Raw genomic sequence first — 7121 nt, 5'->3', positions numbered from 1 at the left:
AAACCCCCAAAAAACCCCCCCAAAAAATCCCCCCCAAAAAAACCCCCCCAAAAAAAAAAAACCCAACCCCCCCCCAAAAAAAACCCCAAAAAAACCCCACAAAAAACCACCACCCCCCCCAAAAAAAAACCACAACAAAAAAACACCCAAAAAACACAGGGGCCAGATGCTTTTTCCACACTGGAAAACACATTACACAATCCCCACTAAACTCCTTAGGGAAAATGGGAAAAATCACCCTGCAAAACACCCTCAGCCCCTCCAGTCCCATTGGCAGGGAGCAGATCCGTGACTCAGAGGACAAAATCCCAAATCCCAGCACCCTTTTGGGATCGGCTCCTTCCTCCAGAGGTTTTATTAGAGGCCTCTCACTGGGAATTTTTAAGAGGCAGAGAAGATAATTGAGCTTTAGGAATTCTGCCTCCTATCTCTGCCAGGATCTAGAGGGAAAGAACAGCCTTTTCTCCTGGGATTTGGGAGGGTGGTTGTTCCTACCGAATTTATGTAGGAATGTGCACCTGAGCAGTCACACCCGGCTGACTGGGGAGGGTGGATGGGGCTGGAACTTCCCTCCCCACCCTCAAATCCCAGGATTGAGCCTCACATTCCATTTGGGATGTTTTTGGAAAGCTTTGAAAACACCAGGATATGGAGGAACTGCTCTGGGAAGGCACCAGTGATCCAGGAGGGAAAACCAGGATGATGCAGCTCCACAGGGAGAGGAAAAGGGACAAAATTCCAGTTCCCTGGGAGAAAAATAATCCAAAAAATGACACAGCTCACCTGGAAGAGTCTTCCAGCCCCAGTGGTGGCCCTTGAGAGTGGGTTGCTTTGGTCTCCTCCTGGAAAACATCAGGGATTTGGGAAAGGTTCCCTGGAACAGGTACCCCAAAGCAGCTTCACCCCCAAACAAGCACTTTTCCCTCCCTCAGATCCCTTGGCTGGAATCCAGGACCTCAAAATATCAGGTTTTCCCAAGTTTGGAGGTTTTAATGGGGTTAGGAAATCCCTGGCTTCCTTCCAACAGCACAATAAAGGAATTTTATGGATAAATATAGGAAAACTCCCAGCCCTCCTCAACCACCTGCTCATTGGAAGCACTGCTGGGAGAGCAATCCAGGGAACAGAAGGGATGGGAGGGCTCCAAAATAAAGATGGATCAAATTCCAGGTGCTTGGAAGATGAAATCACCCTCGCAGCAGATGGCGAGAGGGAAAGAGAGGTGGGAAATACAATGGGGATGAGCAGAAAGCAAGGAAAAAAGAAAAAAAAAATACAGAAAATGGGGATAGGATCTAAAAGAAAATGAGCTCAGAGGGGACATAGCAGACCCTTAAAATCTGAGTCTTGGAGGTCACTAAAAATGCTGGAAAAGGGAAAAAATTGAAAATATATGGAAAATGGGGATAGGAGCTAAAAGAAAATGAGCTCAGAGGAGGCACAAAGAGATCCCTAAAATTTGACCCACGGAGGTCACCAGAAATCCTGGAGAAAGGAAAAAAACCATCAACATATAGGGAAAATGGGAACCTAAAAGAAAACGAGCTCAGAGGGGACATAGATCCCTAAAATGTGACCCACAGACACCACCAAAAATCCTGGGGAAAGGAAAAAAACGATCAAAATATAGGGATAATGGGGACCTGAAAGAAACTGAGCTCGGAGAGGTCACAGAGCCTTAAATTCCATCCCTTGGAGGCCACCAGAAATCCCATCCCACTGTTTTTACACTTGTTTTCCAAGCTGGAACCATCCTCTCCTGCTCCTGACCACACAAATCATCCCAAAACTCGGCCCAGCCTCATCCAGGGCTGGCCCAGCACCAAGGTTCTCCCTCTAAATCCCAACTTCCCCAAGTTTCTCTTCCCAAGGCTTTCAAGGGAAGCCAAAACCACACAGAGATTTTTTTTTTTTTTTTTTTTCCCTGAAAGCTGCTGGGTGAACTCATTAAGGGGAAAATAAAACCCTGAGTTAATTACAGGTTGGTTACGTCCACATAAACCTTCATTCCCTGGGAACACGCCTGCTCTTGGATTCACAATCCTTCAGAAAACCCTGTTGGGAAACTCGGGAAGAGCCACGACCTTCCCAAGTCATTCCTGGCTGCAAATGCCTGATGGTTGGAATGCCAGGAGCACAGGCAGCCTCAGGGGGTTTCAAGGCTGCTCCTCGAATTTGATCCACCCAGAAGGGTTTGGGGACATTTGGGATCCTGTTTACAAGAGGGATGGACAGAGGGAAAAAGGAAAAGCATCCATGCTGGATTTACACACCAAGAGGACAAATTAACAGAGGAAAAAGCAAAATATAGTGGGAATTTGCTGGGATTTGTGCTCTCCAGCACTGGGCAAGGATCATGGAATGGTTTGGGTTGGAAAGGATCTTAAGGATCATCTCATTTCACCCCTGCCTTCCACTATCCAAGGTTGCTCCAAGCCCCATCCAGCCTGGCCTTGGACACTTCCAGGAGGACATGAACATGAAAAACAGTGAAAATCAACTTTCTGAGGAAGGAATTCCCAATCCCAACCTCCTGCTTGGGAAGTGAGAGTCGCCCATATCCTGGTGCTCCCCACCAGTGCCAGTTTGAGCCAACACCAAAATGTGATGTATCCAACCCCAAAACCAGGAGGATTTTTTTCCTTTAATTGGATTCCAGATGCTCAAAAGCTCCTTGCAGGAGCTGGCACCAAACCACAAGACACCCTCCCAGCTCCCTTGGGAACAAACCACGGGAATGCTCCCAGTCCTGCAGACCACCACGTACCCATCCGGAGGCAGCTCCCCCCTCGGCTTGGATCCCATTCCAGAGGCTCGAGCCTTTCCCATCTGCAGCCTCCTGCTTCAGAGAGCTTCTTGGCCAGAGAAGAGACACAGATATTTTAGGATCATGGAATGGTCTGGGTTGGAAGGGATCATGTTATCCAAGCTGCTTCCATGGGCAGGGACACCTTCCACTATTCCCAGGTTTCTCCACGCTCCATCCAACCTGGCCTTGGATCTTTCCAGGGATGAGGCAGCCACAGCTTCTCTAGGAAACCTCTGCCAGGGCCTCACCACCCTCCTGGGGAAGAATTCCTTCCCAACACCCAATCTGAACCTTCCATCCTTCAGCTTAAGGTGATTCCCCTTTTCCCATCACTCCATGCCCTTTATTTATTTTTCCTATTGAAAACTCCTTTTGATAATCAAAGCAGCTCAAGGAAAGCAGAGCTGGATGTGGCATTCCCATAACTCTGGGATAACCCAGATGGAAAAGCCCAGCCCTGCAGATCCCACCTCCATCCCAACATCCCAGGACTGACCTGCTGATGATGTTCTCCTGCAGTGGCTTTTCCTTGACCTTTGATGGTTTCTTCTGTTTCCCTTTTACCGTGGAAGGCTTCGCACCAGGACAGAGCAGGACAAAGGGAAAGGAAGCTCATTCCATGGGTTTGATTCCCATGGAATTTCTGGGATAATTGCAAGGGTCCCCCCAGTGCACAGGGTGGGGGTTGGTACCTTCACTGCGCATTCCAGCTTCTTCTTCTTCACTGGGAGCGCCTTTGGCTTGTCCTGCCCCTTTTCCAACTCATTCTTCCGCTTCCTGGGATGAGGAAGAATTGATCCCACTGAAACCAACCCCTTAGTGGAGACAACAATGCTTCCTTAACCCTTATGCCCAGCAGCACCAAAAATCACTTCCCAAATGGAATTCTGGAGGGCTTTCCTGAAATTCCCAGGAAAACCAGTGGGATAACAAAGCTGGAGCCCCCCCCAAAATTCCCTGCCATGCTCCACGGTACCCACCTGCTGCTGCTCTTCACCTCAATGGCTTTTGACATCCCCATGGCTTCGTCATCCACAAATTTTTGGGAGTGCCAAGGCCGAGAATCCAAGGATGGTCACTGGAATGAGAGGGAAACAGCACAGGGTTGGTGCCACCCCAAGGAAACCCCAACAGCTCAATCCCAAAGTTTGGAGGGGTGAACTCAGCTTTAATGAGGACCCGTGGAGAAAAAAAATAAAGAAAATCCTTTAGCTCAATCCCTGAACTTCTGTTGGAGGCAGCAAAATAAAAGACAATAAAAGGAAAAAAGAGGAAATTCCCTAAAACTTCAAGAATTTAAATCTTCCACCACCAGAATTAAAAACAATTAAGCACAGCAGAGCAATGGGGTAAACTGAGGTATTGAGCTACCACCACCTCTCCCCTCCCCTTCTCAAAAGCAGCCAGGCTCTCCCAAATCCCTGTTTTCCCTAGAAACTCAAAAGGAGGCAAGGAATACAGGTCATGTTCCTGGTCTCCATCCATGAAAAACCTCCACATTGAGGAAAAAACCCCATGTTTTCTCAAGGAGGTAAATGAAAACCAGTCTGAAACATCCTGAAAATTTTCCTCGGAGTAGAAAACACTTGGAAAACTCTGTATTTTACCAGGCTTTGCTGTGCCAAGAGCACTTGGAAGCTGGAGTTGGGATGAAGCTCAGTTGGTGCAGGACAACATTCCCAATCCCAGCCAGCCTGGAGAAGACCTCACTCCTCACCCAGCTGCTTCCCTAAAGGAAATCCCCCCTCTCCAAGGAAACTCCTTTAAAGGTTCCCTCAGCCTAATTGGAGGCTCCCAGCCCAGGATGCACCCTGGGAAATGAAGTTTTGGCCCAAAAGCTGAATTTTGGGAATGTCTCTCAACCAGCAACTCCTCAGCAAGGAGACCTGGGAAGCAGGGAAAGACTTTGGATCACTCAGGTGGAGAATGGGGCCAAAAACACAGATTTAAAAATAATCTAGAAAAACATACTTGGCAGGAGCAGCTTCCTCGTCAATTAAATCATTAAATTAACCCCCAAATCCATCTTTTCTCAGCTGCCTCTCATCCACCAGAGCTCCGTGGTCGGATGTGGAAGGGGCTGGGCACAAAGCCCAGATCCCACTGAATCCTACTGCCCATAATCCTCATCCTGAAGCCCATCCCGCTCCCTCCAGCCCTTTTCATGGGATGAGCCCATTGCTTCCACCTGCCCCTGGTATCATCCAGGACCTCCTCCCAGCTGAGCCTCACAACGTCCTCATCCATCCCAAACCAGGTGTAAGCAGCACACTGGGAAGGGCATGGGGAATAGGGATAATGGGGAAAAGCTGTTCCCAAATTAGGGGAGAAAAGAAGGATCCAGGGAGACTTTAAAGCCTCTTCCAGTGCCTGAAGGGGCTCCAGGAGAGCTGGAGAGGGATTTGGGACAAGGGATGGAGGAGCAGGACGAGGGGAATAGCTTTAAACTGGAATAGGATCAGGTTAAATGGGATATTGGGAAGGAATTCTTGGCTGGGAGGGTGGTGAGGGGCTGGAATTCCCAGAGGAGCTGTGGCTGCCCCATCCCAGGAAATGTCCGAGGCTTTGGATCAGCCTGTTCCAGTGGAAGGTCTCTCTGCACTGGATGAGCTTTCAAGCCCATTCCAACCCAAACCATCCCACAATTCCAGGAAAGCTCAGAGGTTTGGGCGAGCAGAGGGCACTGCCCCGTGTGGAATCCCCAGGCGGGATGGGCAGCGTTCCCCTGGGAAGGTCCCGCCCGGTCGGCGGCCGGGGGTGGGAGCGGAAACCCCCGGAGGAAGGGCTGGATCTGGGAAAGCCTCTTTGATCCCTGTTGCGCCATCCCGGGAATAATAAAAAAAAACAACCCAAAAACACACATCCAAGCCACCTTTCTGGCTGGATGAGTAGAGGCTGTCCAGGGATGGGAGCAAGCCCCGGGGAAGGGAGCAGGGGAGGACAACTTCAAGCCAGGGCTTGTTCGCCCTTGTCCGCCTCCTTCCAAGGACAGCTTGGATTTGAATTTCTCCCGTTTTCCCTGGATTCCATAGGATTCACTCAGCTTGGAGGGGGGGTTCTCCTAAGTTTTCTGTGTCCATGATGGGAAAAGATGCAGGGATGTGAGTTGGGAAACACCTGTCCTAGCCTGGAGCAGCTCCAGTTTGCTCCTCGATCCCACCCAAGCAGAATCTGGGATAAAACCCTTAAAAACTGAGTTTTCTGTATTTTTATGGATTTCCCCTTCATAGATGCTCTTTGCAGTGGAGGGAATTGGAATGGGATGGCTCCATCCGGAGCACAAAGAGGGTTTGGCTCATGCATAGGGAAAATGAGACTGGAATGGGATCTCTGCACTGTTTGGTGACATCACAGCAGCTGTTGGGGGATGTATCCATTAAATATTCCAGATTAATCAGTAATTCCACTTTTCTAGCACAACTGTTCCTTTTGGATTGGAAAATCCTGGAGGGAGAAAAGCCCTTTCCTGGGATCACATAGTCCTTGAAGCCCTGATGAGGAAAAAAATAACTGGGCAATGTGGAACGGGTTTAATAAACGCAGTTATAAAATAAATCCACACCCTATAAAATATTTAATGTATCCTGGGCTAACACTTTCCACTCAATAAACAGCTGGATCCACACGGAATTCCCTGCGTGCCATTGAAATGAATGGGATTTATCACTCATTAATTTCATTGTGTCCCACGTAAAGACTCAGAGACCTTTGGTGACAAAGGTTCAGAATATGGGGCAGGATTTGCCTGCAAAAAGGAATAAAGTGGATTTGATTTTATTTCTTCATGATGTTTTTATTATATTTCATATTAGACTGTGGTTTATACAGGGCCAGCCACCATGGTTACAACAGGGCAAGGGCACAGCAGCCCAGATGTTGAGGAGAGGAGCCGGGGGGAGCAGAGTGCAGGGACTTCAGGGGCAGAAGGAGGGAGGGACCACCCAGATGTGGCCGGGAGGTGAGGGAGGACACCTGGATAGAAGCTGAGTAGCCCAGATGTGGCTGGGATGTGGGCAGGGGCTCCTTGTGGTAGGTGGGGTCACCCAGATGTGGAACAGACAAGCACCCAGATGTGAGGCAGGGAGTGGGGACAGGCCCAGATGTGGCTGGAACGGGGGAGTTCGTCTGGCTGGAGTCCGGGGTCGTCCAGATGTGGCCAGGGGATGGGGAAGGCGCCCCTTGTTTTACCTGGGACCATCCAGATGTGTCCGCACTGGGATCGGAGCCCACCCAGATGTGGAGCCGGGAGGGGGCTCCGAGCCCAGCCGCGCCTGTGGGCGTGGCCTGAAGCCCCGCCCCCGTGACGTCACCC

At 49.8% G+C, this 7121-nt stretch overlaps 1 long non-coding RNA gene across 1 annotated transcript; it reads right to left on the bottom strand.

Annotated features, from left to right (window-relative positions):
- Positions 1-3506: 3506 nt before the first annotated feature.
- On the bottom strand, positions 3507-7104 carry LOC134561912 (uncharacterized). The gene is made up of 3 exons (XR_010083012.1): positions 6998-7104; positions 3790-3887; positions 3507-3586 (listed from the first exon to the last, which is right to left on the bottom strand). It is a non-coding gene; the product is annotated as an uncharacterized LOC134561912 (long non-coding RNA).
- Positions 7105-7121: the final 17 nt, after the last annotated feature.

The sequence above is a fragment of the Prinia subflava genome, chromosome 1 (genome assembly GCF_021018805.1).
Source record: "Prinia subflava isolate CZ2003 ecotype Zambia chromosome 1, Cam_Psub_1.2, whole genome shotgun sequence".
Taxonomy (NCBI): Eukaryota; Metazoa; Chordata; class Aves; order Passeriformes; family Cisticolidae; genus Prinia; species Prinia subflava.
The sequence above is the reverse complement of the archived record's forward strand: the minus strand, read 5'-3'. Positions and strand labels throughout refer to the sequence as shown.